We start from the raw sequence: 20601 nt of genomic DNA, 5'->3' as shown, positions 1-20601 counted from the left end.
CATAAAATATTGCTATATGTTTGTATATTAATCTTGTACTGTTACCTTTTTCAACATTATTGGTTCTGATAGCTTGCCAGTTGTCTGGCTTTCATCTTCTAGGTTATATTTCTTACAAATAATGAGATTTGCTCTCACTTTGTAATTTATCTCATTACTTTTACTTGTCTTACTGCACTGGCTAGGAAAGCCGAGAATACTAATGAATAGAAGTTGTAGAGGGTATCCTTGTTTGAACCCTGAAAATAATTTTTCTAGCATTTTACCCTTGTATATGATGATTGCTAGAGGTAACTTTTAACAAGTTAAAAAATTTCTAGTTTGATAAGTCCTTTTTTTTTTTTTTTTGGCAAACATGGTGCGGTGATTTTAATTGTAATCTACTCCAGTTAAAGACTATGACAATCTATTATTATCACTATTCAAATTCATGAATAATGAACAGTATGTAACAAATCAATGTTATATGCTTTACTTTAGCACCCAGGAAGCTCAAAACCAAACTATATGAATATAACAACTCTGAACAGCATAGCCTGATCATCTATATGACTTTGACACCATTCCTTTCCCCAACATACCGTCTATTCTAATTTTTATTATCCTAAATGTTTTTATCTTATTTTTCTATTTTATTGATGGATTTCCTATCAATTGTCATAAATATTTAATGGAATGAGTTAAAGTACGAATAAAAACTTTAAAAAATGTGGCTACATTTGGATTTAAAGTGAAATCTTAATTAACTGAAACTCAAAACCTGTAAGGTTTTGTGTTTTGTTTGCTTGTTTGACCTGATACTTTCGCAAGAAAAGCTTGTCAAAAGATAACAATGTTCAGGAAATTTCCTGAACACTGAGAATTTTGGTAGAATTGCATTCATTCAGCCCGGTCTGTAATACCATGTCCGCATGTACATGTAGTACACACATCTACATCTTTGTGCTGTTATCAGATGATTTGCATGTTTCAAGTCTTGACAATGACCACTAAGGATATTTGAGGATAGAACAAGTGCAGAGAAGGATAGACTCTCATTGAAACTTCAAAGAGAGAAATTAGAAGAACTGAATTTCTCTCCTTATTTTGACAGGTGGCTAATAACTGATCCAGCTCATGTACTCTGGCAACATTGCATAGGTCCAGGTTGAGTTATTTTCGTCTTCTGGAAGCTGTTAATGTGTTGCTTTGCTTGCTGCTAGAACAGATTTCACTCCCTTGGTGGCACTGCTGTAGCTATCAAAATAGTTGTCACACTGAGTATTTGTGTGCTTTGAGCCTTGGGAAGGGTCTCTTCACGTGAACGCCATCTTGCTTAACTTACTATCATTATGGTTCTATCATTACATGGGTTCCTATGTACCTGGCATAAAGCTGCAGATTATGTTATATTTCTGTCTTGAAGCTGACCCTCACAGTGGAGTCTGTAGCTCCTGAACTCCTTGCTCCTTCGTTAGATATAGTTACAATTTGCCTTGAGCAAATGCAGAGTTCATTCCTAGCAAAGAGATATTTGACCCTGATCATTGTTTGATGCTTAATAAAATATAAAAGTAAATTGATATTAAAAGCAATGTAGCAGAGTGAATATTCATTATCACTTCCACCACTAATTAAAATTTTGAACATAGGTCTATAATTTAGTGTCAGTGAATCTCAAATTTGTTATCCATAAAGCAATGGTAAAACATTCTTAGTCAGATAAAGGTAGGTAACTAAACCACTTTATTTCTTTAAATTTCCCTCACAGTCTAATGGCCATTTAGAATATGTTTATGGCTTGGCGTGTGCTGCAGGGAACACATGGAAGTTTAGTGCCTCTACTGAAGTCCTTCAAGTACGTGTTGAGAAAAAGCCTTGAAAATAAGGAGAACAAGAAATTCATCCTTTCTACACTCTTCATCTTCACTCTTCTGACAGGGATTGCATGATGTAAAGTATAAGAAATTGTAGAATTTGTTTACTAATATAAAAATTGTCAATGCAAAGTAATTAGGATGTATACCTGAACAAGGTCACTTCTGTTTGCTATTAGCATAATGATAACATTGATATGGAAAAATTATGATATTAAGAGGGTTTGAATCTGAACTACCCTTGTTTCCTAAGTTTCTGGCTCTTGCTATCAAAGTATAGAAGATCCCAAGAATGCAATTGCCCTAGAGGATTATGAAGCTACATTACTTCACAGGACTGAAAGTTAATGGGCCGTGGTTAGTACTGGGGTTAGAAGCAGAGTACAATTCCTAGGTAATGCATCATGATACATGATCATGTAACCTCAGAAAGTTATGAAGTTTCCAGTAGTTTCATCTCTGAAATAAAAATTCATGATTTAAAACTTAGTTATTTGCTGTATATGAAATGTATCATATATAACAACAGAAATCAGCCATGTGAAGATGACTTTCATTCCCTCCAAATCTCTGGATCAATTTTATTATCTGTGATTGTCTTATAGTAAATAAATATAAACCATATACTATAATTTTAAGCCTCAGACAGAATTCCATCCCAGATATTACTTGGGAAAGAAGTGTCACTATGACACTAGAGATATAATGCCCTACCCTAGACCCCAGGGTGATAAAGATCTTCTTCATATCACAAAGCAGTGATGTTCTGAAAAAAGTACTCCACAGAGAAGAGTGTTAATCCCCATGTCTATAACTGTAAACCCTGCTAAAGATAGGCCTTACCTGGAATCCAATTTATCAAAGCAAAATAAGGAAATCTACAAAAGTATAATCAAAATATGAAGTTTTTTTGAGGCCAAAAGGAATAATGAAAATGAAAACTATAGAATTCAGATCAGATGAATCAAGGACAAAGTTGTCTGCCCTTTCTCCAATTATTTCCTAGCTTGTTGCTTTAGAGCATCACAACCACAGCAGAAACTTTCCTCAGGGATCTGATGATTAACTCCAGAAAGTTGTCCAGACAATTTTCTTAATTTCGCTAATCTCAAGAAATTAGGAATGACACAAGAAGGCCTTTCTTTCCTGTACTCCAGTTAATGGAAGACTGTACATTAAGATGCTATCATGATTTTGTCACCATTCTAAAGCCGGGTGATGAGATGTGCAGATATTACCCAAAGTACATGAAGTCAGAATCCCATGGTATTGTATACTAGAATAATGGATCAATTATCTTAGCTTCTAAAGTGCAATTTGATTTTTTAAAAATGTTTTGGAATTTCAGTGAAGGAAAATATTCTTGGACATCATGATAACATTTGCTTGTTACCCACTGATTATGTTTACTAATTGGGCTGTTACTTTATACATATATAACGTTTAAAAATATTTTGTCTGAAAGCATATGAAGATAAATTATATTTGCATCATATATAGGCTTTATAATGTTACCATTGAACAAGGGAAAAATATATTCTTGCCTCTCATCAGTTTTAAGATGATAAATCAGAACCATTAAAGCTATCAAAATCATAAACTTTGTATTGTATATTTCCATTTGGTTATCTCAGTTTTCTAAAGTGGACATGAAGTTATGTGTTTACCATAGTCATTTATACCTCTGAAATTTAAAACAATGTAATGCCACTAGGACTTCTAATCCTCTACCAATTTTCTGACATTAAGTACATGTTCTCATGTGTTTAGCTTTTACTTTGAAAATGTGAGTCAGCCATGATATATCTACCTTCTTTTGTCAAGGATCAAAATGCTGGTGAGATGAGATCCCACCAGACAGTTTCAAAGGCCTTCTGCCATTTTTCTCATGAGAATAGCATGCTCGATACAGACAAAACTTATGTTGTGTTGCTACTTACCAGAGTTCCTGGGTTGGTGAACATTAGGTCTCACCAATAAAAAGGTCATGTTTTGTTAATTTTATAATTTTTCTAATAATAATTAAAAGTTTTCAAGCTTTCTGAAAAATCAACTAAAATATTATATTCTCCAACATTCAAACCACTGTTTTATTAACCACAGTGATCCATAAATCTAACTCTGGCCCTGTATTCGTTTGTTATAATTTTTCACCTATAATTTTGGCCTCGTTAAATTTTATCTATCATTTTATAGCAATGCTTATGGCAGGGTACCTACCACCCTTAGGGGACAGTGTACGAGAGGTTGGTATAGGCAATTTAATTATTGGTTTTTAAATTTGGAAATAATAAAGTTATATCCGTGTGCTTTTATAAGGTTAGCAATTTATGTAAAGTGATCATTACCATGTTGCAGTTAACAACTCTTATCCTTTAAAAAGCTATCTAATTTAATATTGTTTAATGAGCCACTAAATATGTTCAAGGGTTCATTAGAATTATTTAAATGTTCTGAAAAACATAAATGCAAAATATATACAGCTGAAAATGGTTCAACCCAGTTCATAAGGCATAAAATGTGCCCTGAATTGTTGCCCAACTATACGCTTTACTCACTAGAAAATCCACAACTTGTATTCTTTTCATTGAGCTCTAAAGGGTGTAACACCTCCAAAGCTCCTTAAAGGGAACAAATTCTGTCCTCACCCTTTATGCTGTAGGCAGAAGTTTAATTTACTAGCTGTGGAAAATGTTGGAGAAGGCTTTCCTACTGGATTATTTGCCGTAGATCTCTTTTACTTGGGTTAGATAACAAGAAAACTAATTTATGTGTGAATGAAATTTTTATGATTTTCCTTAAAAAAATAAAATCTCACATTCATCACTGTTGTCTGAGTTAATATATCCCCCTAGAAGAACAACATCAGTTTGTATGTGAAATCTTTGCCTTATTGGCTGTGATCAGTCAGGGACAGGCATTTTCTCAATTTGAGCCTGGAGGTATTTCCAACAAAGAGATACATGTTTGTTTGCTGTTCTCTTAGAAGGAGGAATGAATTTGTTTCAAGAGGAGAATATTATGGTGTTAATTTAGAACACTCAAAATGTATGTGCCAAGGAAACTCATAAAATGCCATATGCCTTCACCCCTAAAATTATGATAATAAAAATGCTAATAATGTATTTATTCCGCATAATTCAAATGCCTCAATTTCCCTATATGCAAGAAGTGAATGGGGAAATTTATCTCATCTCTTGGCCAGGGGCATTGTAAGGAATTAATTTCAGAATAATTTTTTCCTCCTAAGATGAAAGTTGTCAAGACTATAGTAGTAAGAATTATATTGTAAGACAGTCTTTATATTCCAGGCAGGCTGCAGTTTGGAAATTTGTACTGTTTGAGTTTTAAAATGATTATTTACGTCAACACTTTTTCTAGTTGCCTTTGATAAACATCATAAATACAATGAATTACTTGTGCTTTCTTTTTAAAACTGACTTTGAATCTTTTAAAACAAGTTTCTTAGTCACAATAGACTTGTTTCCACTTGCAGCGCATATAGTAATCTTGACTGCAGCTTCCTGCAGGGTCTAGGATACCCTGCCGAGCTTCACATGACCAACATTATAACAGTACTGCCTGCTACCCACTGTTTGTTTACTTCATATTCTCAACTCAAGATTGTTCATCTCTCTCCGCCCGCAACCGATGTTAGTTGTTATTTAGACTGTGACTTTTAAAAATCTTCTAAACCAGGTTATTTTGGATTTTCCGGTTAAGAAGGTAGCTAGGCGGTGCTTTCACCAGACTTCCACTGAACACACAGGAAGAGAAGGAAAGTTATAGCAGCAAAAGGAATTCAAAAAGAAAAAAAAATTCATTTAAAAAATGTATCAGACCTTAAGAGGATTTCTAATAACCAAAAAATACTGGTATGGAATATAAGGACAAAAGCAGGAAATCGGTAGATTTAATTTAATCTTGAGTCTATACTCAATATGTTCCTCTGCATCAGAGGTATGGATAACTTGCTGATCTGAGCGGGGGTAGCCATAATTCATACCACATTGGATCAGCTTTATGTGGCAGGAAGGCAATAAGAATGACTTCATTTTCCTATTCCGCTATTTGGTATTTCTTTTTGTCTGCATCACTTATCAAATAAATTCCTCAGCAGTGTTACCGGAGGAGGAGTGGGAAAGCAACAGAGTGCTACATCCTGAGATGTGGATTCAGTGACAGAAAATGGGCAGAACTAAGCCCTCTGGGGGTGCGGTTTTATTGGATTGTTTTCAGCAAGAGAAAAAATGGTAGGCTGCTTCAAATTGTCTGGAAAATGTGCCCTCTTCACAAACCAAAGATCAGGAATGATGAGCAGGCAATCTTACTCTATTGGGCAGAGCTGTGCTAGATGAATGGCTGCTAGACATTGCAAATGCGGTTTTGGTCTAAAGCAATAAAAAACCCAAATAAATAAAGTATCAGTGAAATAGTGATACTTTTGCCAGTCTCTAGCCTGATGCTTTTCAGCATGTGCTCCATATACCACCTGCAGCAGCCTTACTTTGGAAGCTTGTCAAATGCACAATTCCCTAGTTCTCTTTTCCCAGGTTTGTCAGCTTTGTTGTGCTAATACCCCCACGCTGCAATCGCAGTGCCTTGGGAAAACAAACTTCCGTATAGTGCTCAGGATTGCTGGAACTTTACTCTACATGTGTTGAACATTAACTGAAGGAACAGCCACTGGGACATTGTGGGACATATGGATCTCTTGGCAGAGGGTAGCATCAAGAGATGGATCAGACCCACAAAATTTTATTTGAAACTTGGCCTTGGTGTTACATCAACTTATATTCCATTGCTCAAAGCAAGACACCAACAGAATGTACCATAACATGTAGCAATGGGTTAGAATGTGTCTTCCTTTACAAGAAAAGGAGAACATAGTTGTAAAAATCGCTACAATCTCTTGCAATCCTAGAAAATATTTTTTCAATAGGTCAAGTGAGGCCAATGATTTGCATTTTATCAGTACTCTCACATCATATTCATAAATATTCAATTTGAAAATCATCAAACTTTGTGAATAATGGCAAGCTTTATGCTGTACCTTATTAATGTATGATAAAGTGGAAGTTGTGCTTGACATGCAGAAGGAAAACAACATTTTGAGGAAAATATTTAACGACGGTAAATTTTTAGAAGTCTCTCCTTTGTGTTATGATATAACATTAAATAGACTCCAGGATTGAATAAATGATGACATGAAAATACAATGTGCTGATATTAATAGAGAACAGATAAATAAGCAGAGGTGAAGTGGAACTTGAAGAGATATGTATTCAATACAAAATATTTAATCTAAAGTACAGTATTGATAAGCATAATTGACAATACACAGTATTAAACCCACAATATGGAGAACAATCTTGAGAAATTAGTCTTAATTAAGTAGGAATATGTGAAGAAGATTAAATGGATAAAGGAGAAGATGATAGAGACAGAAAATGGAAAATGAGAATTTAATATTAAAATGACCGATGTCACAAATGAGAGAAGAAAATCAAATCTGAGTAATTACTTAAAAAATAGGATACAACTTTCTGAAAAGAAAAATGTGAATTAGTTTGCACATTAAAAGATCACATTAGGTACCAGACTAATTGTTGCAATGATCTAATTCATATATATATAATGACCCATATCATATATATGAATTGGATCCAATATAGATGAATATGAATTGGATGAATATGATACAAACCATTTGTGTAATATTGAATATGATCTATATGTTTATATCTCTATATAATATACATGTATATGTATTAGTTGGATCATTTCCACAATTCATCTGGCACTTATATATATCATATAAATGAATTATGTGTAATAATTCATATATTTATGTTACATATATATGTATTTAAGGAAAAGTTTTTCAGATGTCCAGTAGAAAAAGAGGTTACTTTCATCATTTAATTTATTTGTATAACCTGAGACTTCTGTTATACAATGTTGAGGACATTAAGCCAACAAAACAATTTCTGCTGGTATTTGAAGGAAAATGTTGTGACATCAGATTGCTATATAGAGCCAATTCATCTTTCTCATCTAAAGGCAATCAAATAACACTCTTATTTCCAAAGCTCAGAAAGTATGCACACATATTTTTTTTCCAAATGTATCCTAGATATGTTTTCTAAATACATCAGAAATAATTCTTTTAAAATGTTGTATAATATAAAATAAATTATCTGGATATTAAAAAAACAAAATATGCTAACTTAAATGTGAATTTTGGGGGGAAAGTGGGAAGAAATATAAGCAGGCTATATTCTTCATCTTTTGACAATATAAGTTTTGGTAAATTCTAAAGGCCCAACAACGAGTAAATGGATAAATAGGGTACATTCAAATCATATAGCTGTCAGAGCATAGTTTTGAAAATTATTCAACAAATCATACTCTTATTTGATTGGCTAAAATGTACTCAATATATTAAATAAATCGATTATAAAATATACATGCTGTATATAATCTTGCTAGATATTTATGATGTAAAAAAGACAATAAGTAGCAATTACATCCCAGTAGCAATGCACATACCTAATGCCCAGGTCTTATAAAATTCTCTGTAACAAAAGGAATAAAACAAACAAACAAAAAATAATGTTCATTTGGAGAAATGGTTGATACCCTGACTGGGGAGGAGAGTATTCAAGGTGAGCCTGGAACATTTCGTAGTGCAAGAGAGTAAGTTTTAAAAAAATGAAACCAAACAAAATAAATTTTACAATGATGGAAGTATGACAAAGGGACACAGGAGACAAGTGAAAAAGAAAAACACACACACACACCTCCCACTGACATAAGCAGGTACATTTGAGCAACAAGTTAAAATAGTATTGCATTTTAACTCAATGTGTAAAATATACACCCATGATACATACTTTGCTTCTTTTGTTGAAAATTAATCAATTGGCCTTATTAGTGTAGATCTGTTTTTACACTCTTCATATACATAAAAATGTACTATAGCACTGACTTTATGTGTAATCCAGCAAAGCGGGCATTCATTCATTAATGTGGTCTGTCCACATTACTCTATTTCTTTCCCCTTTCTGTTTTCCCATTGCTCACACTGCTCTTACTCTCTCCTTCTTACTCTATTCTCCTTCACTATTTTATTCTGTCATATCTGGCATCATAGATTGATGGGCAAAGACAAAACTTTAAGTTTTCCTTGATAGTATCAGGCATTTGAAGTTGAGACATGTTATATTTGTCCTTCAAAGGGACAGACACAAAAAATACGTGTTCACATTTAGACATCAGGACTCTTTTCAGAGAGTCACCAGATGCTTTATAAATTCAACAATATAACCAGTCATAGAGATTAAAAAAAAAAAAAAAGGAAAGAGAGAGAAAACAATATATAATGCAATAGGAACTTGAACATTTTGCAGAATCCCACATGAAAAACAGACATTCTCCCATCCCAGCTAAATGTCAAAACACTCCTATTTTATGGAACTTTTAACAACTACGTATTCAAAGACCTGCCCTGAATATTACGATTCAATTTACCTGAAATTGAGCCTAGGCATCTATATTTTTAGAAGATCCAATAGATTGAAGCTTGGACTTAAGAGGCAGAAATATGAAATTTCTGCTGGAAAAGAGATTTGAGAAAAGTAAAATATTTCTGACAAAAACCTTCAAGAACAAAAGAGGCAAAAAGTTAAAGATGAATGAGAACCTTTGAAAGAGGTCTTTGGATTAGGTTATTAAGGTGGGGACTATGAGGTTCATAAGATATTATTTAATATTTTAAAAAATAGAAAATTCAAGTAGCCTGGAAGTTTGTATTAAAATGGGAACAATGAAAAAAGTATTTCCATTTTCTAGACCAAAGTTTTTGCTCTCATAGTATGAACAAGTTAATATTTTATAAGTCATGTTAAGTCAATTATTTACATCTGCATGACAGTATATCACCATTATCATTCAGCATTTATCAAAGAAAGACAAAGTTTACATGAAATAACCAAAAGAACCCTGGATTTAGAGCAGCAAACCTGAGTTCAAATCATCATTCTGGCTTGGGTTCTTTGGGAAGGGTTTTCCCAATCAGGTGATGTACATACTTATCCCAAAACACAATTACCAACTTATTTATCTGTCTCACTAACAAATTTGTAAACTCTTTGAAAGACAGAGGTTGTTGTCTATACAACTTTGGTTTCTATTGTAGTGACTGGCATAGAATTTTAGGAACTATATTTAGTAAAATTATGTATTAGAGGGTGGCATTAAAATAAAAAAAACACACATGCAAATCTCAGGGCATAATACGATAAAGATTTATTTCTCTTATCACAGTTTTACACAGATTGGGCTAGGGGAAGATACTAACCCATGCTGTCAGTAAGGGTACAGAGTCATTTTACTTTGTAGCATTGTTATTTTCAAAACATCATATCTAAGAGGCCATGGAACAGAAAGATAAAATAATGTTTGCATGTGAAATATTTTTTTATAGGCCAGAACTGAAAGTGGGAAATGCATCTTATCTATATTCATTTGCTAGAACACTGACAGTGGCCCCAATCTATAAGGGCAATGGAAAATGTTCTTTAGCTATGTGAGCAGAAAAGAAATGGAATGAGTTTGATAGGCTCATAGTATTATTTCTGTCCCAGCTTATGATGTTCTAAGCTCTTTATACTTCTCAAATTTTTGAGACACCTTTATGAGCTAAGTATTACTATTACCTCCAATTTAGTACAGGTAATCTAAGACATAGAGAGATTAAGAGCTATATACAAGGTTACAAAAGTCATAAATGGAAGAGGTATGGTTCACACCCAAGCATTCCAGTATCAATGTTTGTACTTTTAAGCATTTCAATAATGTGCACATAGTAAACACCCTTTAAGTGAATAAACAGAAATAAGGATGATGGACTTCAGTATTATAAAAATTATGTCCTGTGAATTCCTGAAAGTATAGGGATAGATAACAAGTAGAGCAGGCAGGCATTCAGTATGAGTAGAGAAATGTTAGATGAAGAGATAGGTGTAGATATATGGATAAATTGCCATTATATAATGTTGAATGTGAAAGGGAGGATAACACATCAAATGTTACTGGGTGTAGGGCAAGAATAACTATCTCCTACAAGGGCCATGATGGACATTTAATGAGTGCTTTCTAAATTGAGCCAGACATTGAAGTCACCAACAAATGTAGGTAGGGTATTCGTAAAATCATCAGAAGTATCAGGTAGAAAAAAATATGAGCTATTTTGGTATGTATTTGAAGTTTCTTTATCTGAAAACTTGATTACTGGGTATATACCCAAAGGATTATAAATCATGCTGCTGTAAAGACACATGCACACGTATGTTTATTGCGGCACTATTCACAATAGCAAAGACTTGGAATCAACCCAAATGTCCATCAGTGACAGACTGGATTAAGAAAATATGGCACATACACACCATGGAATACTATGCAGCCATAAAAAGAATGAGTTCGTGTCCTTTGTAGGGACATGGATGCAGCTGGAAACCATCATTCTCAGCAAACTATCTCAAGAACAGAAAACCAAACACCGCATGTTCTCACTCATAGGTGGGAATTGAACAATGAGATCACTTGGACACAGGAAGGGGAACATCACACACCGGGGCCTATTGTGGGGAGCGGGGAGGAGAGAAGGATAGCATTGAGAGAGATACTTAATGTAAATGATGAGTTAATGGGTGCAGCACACCAACATGGCACATGTATACATATGTAACAAAGCTGCACATTGTGCACATGTACCTTAGAACTTAAAGTATAATAATAATAAAAAGAAACAGGAAATAAAACAGTAGAAAATAAAGTAAGGTCAGAAAATGATGAGGCTAAAATGACACACCTTTCAGATATACACTTCAAAATAGGAAGTTATCAAACATCTCTAAGCAGTGAAGTACTATGAATATATCTCTGTGTTTGTGGACATGAGACAGATAGATATGAAGTGGAATATACTAATGATAAAGATCCAATCAGATTACTCACAAACTATTGCTGTGGCAGTATTATGTGTGGTGGATCCTTAAAAGTGGAATTATCTGTCATTCCCTGCAAACTAATACAAGAAAAGAAAACCAAACACTGCATGTTCTCACTCATAAGTGGGAGTAGAACAATGAGAACACATGGACACAGGGAGGGGAACATCACACACTGTGGCCTGTTGGGGGTTCAGGGTTTAGGGGAGGTATAGCATTAGCAGAAATACCTATGGATTGATAGGTTCAGAAAATCACCATGGCCTGTGTATACTTATGTAACAAACCTGCAGGTTCTGCACATGTATCCCAGAACTTAAAGTATAATAACTTTAAACAAAGGGGAATTATCTGGTTTCTATGTTTACTGTTTTTCTAAATATTAATGTAAAGTGTCTTCACTTCACTATTAGTACTAGGATTACAGATTGTAATCATCATGATCTTCCTAATATGGGTAAACCTACAATATATATAATATTTGGAGTCTATCTCTCAAATCTACATGTCTGGAAAATGTTAAGACTATAAGTATGACTTTATATTTTGGCAATATCTAACTCCATAGCAGTAAGGCACAGATGTAGAGGAAAATCCAAGTGTTTGATTCATGGTTCTTAAGTACTCTCTTAGCAATGTTGTGATAAAAATGAGATTTGGTAGGTGAGAACACATAAGCTCATGTGAAATGTAGGCTTTAATAAATAATTATTCAGTGAGTAAAAGAATTGGTATAAATGAAGCAACTGAATTGAAATGTGACAGCCTTGTAAATATATATACTTCTGGTTACTAACTTCTAAAGATTGGAAAATTTATGTAAGTTGCTATAATTAAGGGCTTAGAACAATGTTAAGAACATGATACCTCATTAAAATATAGACAGTCTGATGGTGATAATGAGAATTACATAACATGAGCAAGATGAGAATTCCCTGAGAAGCCCTACTGCACCAAAGGCTCTTTGATACTTACAGACATTTTTTGAATTAAGTTTAAATTTATAAATAAATTACCACTCTGGTAGATTATATTAATAACCCCAATTCTTAATTCTCCATGTATCCATACCATTAGTCACTTAACTATTTAGTGCTGCCCCACAGACGGCAGGTCAAAATCTGTAGTCACATGGCTTGCTTTGAACAATGGGATGTTAAAAGATGTAATTCAAGGAATGTCTTTGAAAATACTTGCACAATTTAGCCTGTTTGCTAGTATGCTTCTGTCAATGTCATGAAAAGGGCATGCTTGAGTTAGCCAACTTATCCCAGGAGCCTGAGAGGCACATGGGGCCATTCCCAGCTAGCCCAGGACACACAAATAAGTCAAATTTAGATCTTCAAAGTGGTCCAGCTGAACTAACTCTGATAAGCTAACAGAGAGTAACTGCACAGACTCATGAGCAATGATAAATTGCTGTTTTCAAGTCACTCAATTTGGGATGATTTTTAAAGCACTAACAACTAACTGATAAAACCCTCTCAAAATGTTTCTTATCAAAAGTAACTAAAATATCCTGCCTAGCTCTGGAATAACTACAAAGAAGTTGGAAACTCTTCAAAGAATATTCATAGCCTTGTGAGAATTTTAACTGTCCATGATGGACAGTGTTGGGACTTGGAAAATGATACCCGAAAGTTTCATACCTTGGCATGCTGAGTACTTGGAAATGACAGAATTTGGAAAGGCCTCAGAAAGAAGGTCCTGACCTTCACCAATCATCCTGTCTCCTGCCCCACATTCTCTTCCTCCGAGGTGAGTCACAGAGAACTGAATTCCTCTTCCCCAAGTCAGGTCATCGAAGCTAGAACTTTTGTCCCCCAAAGTAAGCCATAGAACTTAGAAAGGTCACTCCCTTTTTCTTTCTCCCTTGAAGCCCTCATTTCAGAGGGGGCTTGCCGAAAACTCATGGGGAAAAATGATGCTACACAAAGAGGCCAGGAAGTATCTGAACATATAGACCTTGCTAGGTTTTTCCTCTCAGCCTATTACCATTTGATCATACTCTTTTTTTTTTCAGTCACATTTCTACACAGATGTCTGTTCTTCATTGAATTTAAGCATAAAAATAGACAGTTTTCCCTGGGTCTTTGGGTCTTCATTTCTGAAGGTTCCCATGTCAGGTAAAACTTTGATTAAATAAATTTGGTATGGTTTTCTCTTGTTAAACTGTCTTTTGTTATAGGAATGTTGGCCATGACCCTTATGATAGGTGAAGAAAGAAATCATACCTTTTCTTCCTTACAGCAGAAATAAAATTAATGAATGAACGCTCCTAAAAGGCTATCTTTCTGGAATGGTGAGAATCCAATGAACATTGGAAACTTATAGCTTTATGGGTTTTTGACCCATGTAAGAAGAATGAAAATGTTTCTAATTAGAGACTTAGGAAACAACTTATAAAAAGTAAGCGTGATTTTTATTCAGAGAGAGAAGAGCATTCTCATTTCCTTCTCTCCATCTCACCAATTTAGAATTAGCTTCATATAAGTTTCAAAGCAGAATAGCCGTGCTTCTGTTTCCATTCATTCCCAGTTTCTCTGAAGTGTTTGTTTTCCTTACTCAATCCATTCCCCTCTTTTTCTAACTTATCTAGCTCTAATTGTGAAAAACAGATAACTACAACTTATCACACTGGTTTTCTTAGAGGTACTGGTTTTCTTAGAGGTATTTATATATCATAAAAATCATATGCAAAGTCCAGTCCTTAGAAATGTAATATAAATTTACCACTGATGCCATTCTTACACTAATTCAGATAAATGCCTGATTATATGATTCCAACCTGCTCGGAGAAGCTGAGATAGGAATGGAATCATGAATGAGTCACATATTCTGATTTCTAAAGGGTAGAGAATATCAAGAAACAATCATTTTAGGTTCCTACTCCTTGAATATTTCAGTCAGACCTGGGATTAATAATTATAAATTTCTATGCATTGAGAACTGTGGCAACCTTTAGCATTATTCAATAAGCATTTCTGGCTTCCTGTTATCCAAACAAACTTTCAAGATTTTTTTGTTTGTGTATAACTGTATGATCAGTTATGGTCAATTAATCGCGAATGAAAATGACTCTTATAGTATGGCCAGAACATTGTTGCTGGTGTGAAACCCTGCAGGGCTTATGTTTCCCTCTAACACCTTGATTGGCAATATTTTGGATAATGGCTGCTCCATTAACGTGGGTCCTGGAGTAAAGATAAATTATAGGAGAGTATTCAGCCTCTCTGTGACAAATACCCTAAGTATATACCTTAAGTGTGAATACAGCTGTATATAAAAGAATCTAGAAGAAAATTTACCAAGTGTTATAATCAGTAATTGTTAGACTGGGAAATTGTAGCTTTTTTTTTCTCTTGTTTTGCTGGTAGGAATTTTAAAATTTTTATTTAATACGTATAATCTCTTTCTGTATTGAAAATTATAGTTTACTTTAAATATATGTGATCTCTTAATGTGCTTGAAAATGCAGCAGCCTGGTAATTTAAATAAGAATTATGCAGTGGGCAGCTATTATTAATTTATACTGTATGCTCATTTCCCTTTTCTTCTGGAAACTGTCCTTTTATTAGAGTTTTCCTGAGAAACAGAATGTGTTTGTGTGTGTGTGTGTGTGTGTGTGTGTGTGTGTGTGTAGAGATTTTCATTTGTGGAATTGGCTCATGTGATTAGGAAGGCTTCAAAGTCCAAAATCTGATAGATAGGCTAGCAAGAAAGAACTGATGTTGCAGTTCAAATCCAAAGGCTGCCTGTTGGTAGAATTTGTTCTTGCTCAGGGTAGGTCAATCTGATTTGCTAAGGCCTTCAACTGGTTGGATGAGGCCCATTCCATTATGGAGGATTATCTGATCTACTTAAAGTCCACCAATTTAAATTTTAATCTCATCTTTCTGTTTTAGCTTTTGTTTTTATTTTCCAATCTGCCAGATTGGAGGTAGCTTGGAAGGACCGAATAGCATGTAGAGATTCACACTGTGAACTTTTTTCCAAGAAGCAACATAGGAACTTAATAGAAAACCAGAAAAATGCACAGTCTCATTGAAAGAAATGACAGACTTCAGCCCACATTGTGAGACAAGTGACAAACTGTAAGTCCCCAGAGAGTAAGAGGGGTAGAGACTGCCTCCAGGATACACATTCTGACCAGGAAACCTGAAAATCTACGTCATAGGGGAAGGCCTTAACTCTACCTAGGGTTGAAACTGATTTAAGGAGCAGTGAGAAATATAAAAGTAGAAGCAGTGGTAGGAAATGCCTTTTGGGCATTCCCAGTCTCCAGCATGGACCAAGGGAAGCCATTTCTTACAGAGGACCTTGGGGAAATCAGCCAACTAGCTCAGACAATGGTGACAGTTTGAAAGAAGTTCCCAACTGAATTTCACAATACAATATCAAGTGGGGATAAACTCTCTTGGCCAGAACCTGAGGGGTGAGCAGGAAGTACACTGCATCCAGGGGCATGGGAGCAGTTACTACCTCCACAGAGAAAGCTTATGGTCTGGGGCAAGTTTGAGTTCTGAGCACAAGCTGCCTAGAACTTAGCCCAGTGCTGCTAGCAGAGCACTGTGAGAGTAAGATCTTTCTTGCCAACTGTGTGGGATCTGGGTGAGGCTTACTGCTGAGTACTACTCCCCACTTCTTGTGCAAAGTCTTCTGTGCAGCAGAGACAGTTACACTCCCTTCTGGAACACCACAACAGCAGCCTAAGAATTGCACTCCCAACCCCACAGGGTCCATGGCTTGTCCCACACGTGGTGAGTCAGAGCTCAAACCTGCCTGACCCAGTCCCTACCTACCTGTGCCCCTCCATCTTCCTTGGAGCTCAGCATGAAGGACAGAAACTTTTGGGAGCTTTATGACCCTGTCAATCATCTGAAAAACCAAAATTCTTTCCCTGGGCAAGATAGGGAAAACTCAGATTCCATTGCTACTACTGTAGCTGGTGCTGTTTTACAAGTGTCACCCCCTGACCAGAGGACAACCAACACAGTTCATTACAGCCTCTCTAGGTAGAATAACACTGCTCCTGAAAAGAAGAAAACCAGTGTGTTACCTTAGCTAAATTATTGTCTGTAACACCCTGGCTAACGAGGAGGTCCTGAGTCTGTCCACATGACCAGTTCACTAGTATTATAACCAGTATTTAGGAAATCTAACACACTAAGGCTGTCTACAACCTAGGAATTTCACAAAGTCTATGTCACTCCCCTCTCACCCCTATCAGAGCTACGGCTGGTACCCACTGCTGGGAGACTTGAGGACAGATCACATCACTGCCTGCCTTGCAGACATTCTACAGCACCAGTCTAGATTGTGGCAGCCCCACAGGGTGGCTTAACTGAGAAGAGCAATAGCAATCATGGTAGTCTGGCTCTCTGGAACTCGTACTCCTAGGGGAAGGAGGAGAGCTCCACCTCAATGGAATACCCCATAGGACAAAAGAATCCAGATGGCAGACCTTGAGTTCCAGATTTTTCCACTGGTGGGAAGTTTATTTCAGGAGAGACAAAATGGCAATGCTGGGCTTAGCAGAGAAAATATGAAGCTCTACCCCAACAGTCATGCAGCCTTGGTGCTTATGAAGGATTTTGGGTTTTGGAGAAGGGGTGTTCTTTCCCCCCTTGTCTGCCACTGCAGACGCAGCTTGGGATCTTGGCATAGTTACATCTACATATAGCCTTTCTAGAACCTTTCAGGTTGACTACATCCCTATAAGAAGAGAATGCCACAAGTTAAGGTTTATATGAGAGGCAGAGTCACAATTCCTCTCTACTGGGAACATCAACATTCCTACAGATGAAGAGAGATGCCTGTTTGATCTGGATAGCTGCAACACTGGGACAGGAGTGAGTCTTGGAGGTGGATAGCTTTTCTGCTGGCCTGACAGGGGAGCTAAGGTAGATCTCATTCTTCCCCATGATAAGACCTCAGTGTGTCTAATTGGGAGCTCCTCCAGCCACCTTCATCAAGGCTGGGACCTCTGACCATCACTGGGCATTGCATTTACCCACTGGCTTTAGCTACAACTGATTTTTACCCAGGGATACCTATCTTACTGGCCTGAAGCCTGAATCATCAACTCAGTAAATAAAATCATGGGGAGAAACTGAATAAATAAAAAAGTGTACACCACAAGGGAATGAGATAAGCTTCAAGAGACCTCTGTCATGCCAACCCCATAAGAGATAGTGAATTTGCCCACACAACAAGTACATAGCTACTACAACCATCATCTGAGGAAGCCATCATACAGAGACTCTCCATAATCAAGAAACTCACAGAGTCTTCACCCCTAAAAGCACCAGGAATCAAATTAGGCTGTAACAAAGAATAAACATTAAAATAACATCCTTAAGGGGAAAAAAAGAAATAAAAAAAAAGTCAAATAAAAAATAAATTCAAGAACAATTAGAATAAATAGTCAACCCAAATGAGAAGGAACCAGAAAAGTAATTTTGGTAATATGAAAAAACGTGGTTCTATAACACCCTTGAAAGATCACACTAGACTCCCAGCAATGGATCCAAACCAAACTGAAATCTTTGAAACAACAGATGAAGAATCTAGAATGTTGATTAAGCTACTCAAGGAGATACCAGAAAAAGGTGAAAACCAACATAAAGAAATTTCAAAACCAATTCAGGATATGAATTAAAAATTTTTCTAGAGAGGTAGATATCATAAAGAAAAGCCAATCAGAACTTCTGAAAATGAAAGACACGCTTAAACTTAGGGAAATACAAAATACAGTGGAAAGTTTCAACAATAGACTAGAACAAGTAGACAAAAGAATTTCAGAGTTTGGAGACAAGGCTTTCAAATAAACCAAATCAAAGATAAAGGATAAAGAACCAAAGAGATGAACAGTCTCCAAGAAATATGGAATATGTAAAATGGCCAAATTTCTGAATACTTGGTGTTCCTGAGGGAGAAGAGAAGGCTAACACTTTGGAAAACTTATTTAAGGGAATAGTGGAGGAAAACTTCCATGGCCTTGCTAGAGATTTACATACCTAAATACAAGAAGCTCAAAGAACTCTTGGGAAATTCATGGCAAAAAGATATTCCTAAGCCACACAGTCATCAACCCATCTAAAGTCAACAGGAAGAAAAGAATTCTAAGAGACAAAAGCATCAGGTAACTTACAAAGAATAATCTGTTATACTAACAGCAGACTTCTCAGTAAAACATTATAAGCTGGAAGGGATTGGGGTCCTATCTTTAACCTTCCTGTATAGAGAACTGTCAGCCAAGAATTTTGTATCTAGCAAAACTAAGTCTTATAAATGAAGGGGAAATAAAGTCGTTTTTAGACAAATCCTGAGGGAATTTGTCACTACCAAACCTACAATATAAAAAATGCTGAAAAGAGTTCCGATTTTTGAAACAAAAGCTTGATATGCACCAAAATAGCACCTCTTGAAAGCTTGAAACTCACAAGGCCTGTATAATCATAATGCAGTGCAAGAAAACAGGTACCTAAATAACAACTAACATGGTGAATAAAACATTATCTCATATCTCAATATTAGCAATTTATATAAATAGCCTAAATGTTCCATTTACATATACAGAATGGCAGAATGGATTTAAAAAATCACAAACCAAATATCTGCTGTCTTCAAGAGATTCACCTAACATGTAAGGATTCATATAAAGTCAAGGGAAAGGCATGGAAAAAGATATTCCAAACAAATAGAAACCAAAAGTGAACAGGAGTAGCTATTCTTATTTCTGACAAAACAGACTTTAAAGCAACAATAGTAAAAAAGATAAAGGTCATTGCATAATGAAAAAAAGATCAATACAACAAGAAGATATTGCAATTCTAATATATATGCACCTAGCACTGGAGCTCCCTGATTCGTAAAACAGTTACTACTAGACCTAAGAAATGAGATAGATGAGAACACAATAATAATGGAGAACGTCAGTACTCCATTGACAGCAATAGACTGATTATTGAGACAGAAAGTCAATAAAAAATAAATGGACTTACATTATACCATTATACTCTAGAAAAGACATGCTTAACAGGTACTTACAGAACATTCTACCCAACAACTGCAGAATATATATTCTTCTCATCATTACATGGAATATACTCCAAGACATACTGTATGACAGGCCACAAAAAAAGTCTCAATAAATTTAAGATGATCAAAATACTATTAAATATCTTCTCAGACCACAGTGGAATAAAATTATAAATCAACTCCAAAAGGAATCCTCAAAACTGTACTAATGCATGGAAATTAACTAATCTGCTTCTAAATAATTTTTGGGTTAACAATGAAATCAAGATGGAAATTTTAAAAATTATTTGAAATAAATGATAATAGTGAAACAACTTATTGAAATTTCTGTTATACAGCAAAAGCAGTGTGAAAAGAATGTTTACAGTATTTAATGACTATATAAAAAAGTTAAAGCACACAAATTGACAACCTAATGTCACATCTCAAGAACTAGAGATACTGGAACAAACTAAAACCAAAGCCAGCAGAGCAGAAGAAATAACAAAGATTAGAGTCGAATGAAATGAAACTAAAACCAAAAACATTACAAAAGATAAATGAAACAAAAAGCTGAGCTTTTGAAAAGATGAACACAATTGATAGATCATTAGTGATATTAACCAAAAAAAGAGAAAAGATCCAAATAAGATCAAGTATCACTGAAACTGGAGACATTACAACTGATACCACAGAAATACAAAAGATTA

This window comes from Chlorocebus sabaeus, chromosome 20 (genome assembly GCF_047675955.1).
Source record: "Chlorocebus sabaeus isolate Y175 chromosome 20, mChlSab1.0.hap1, whole genome shotgun sequence".
NCBI classification, from domain to species: Eukaryota; Metazoa; Chordata; class Mammalia; order Primates; family Cercopithecidae; genus Chlorocebus; species Chlorocebus sabaeus.
Note: the sequence above shows the minus strand (reverse complement) of the source record.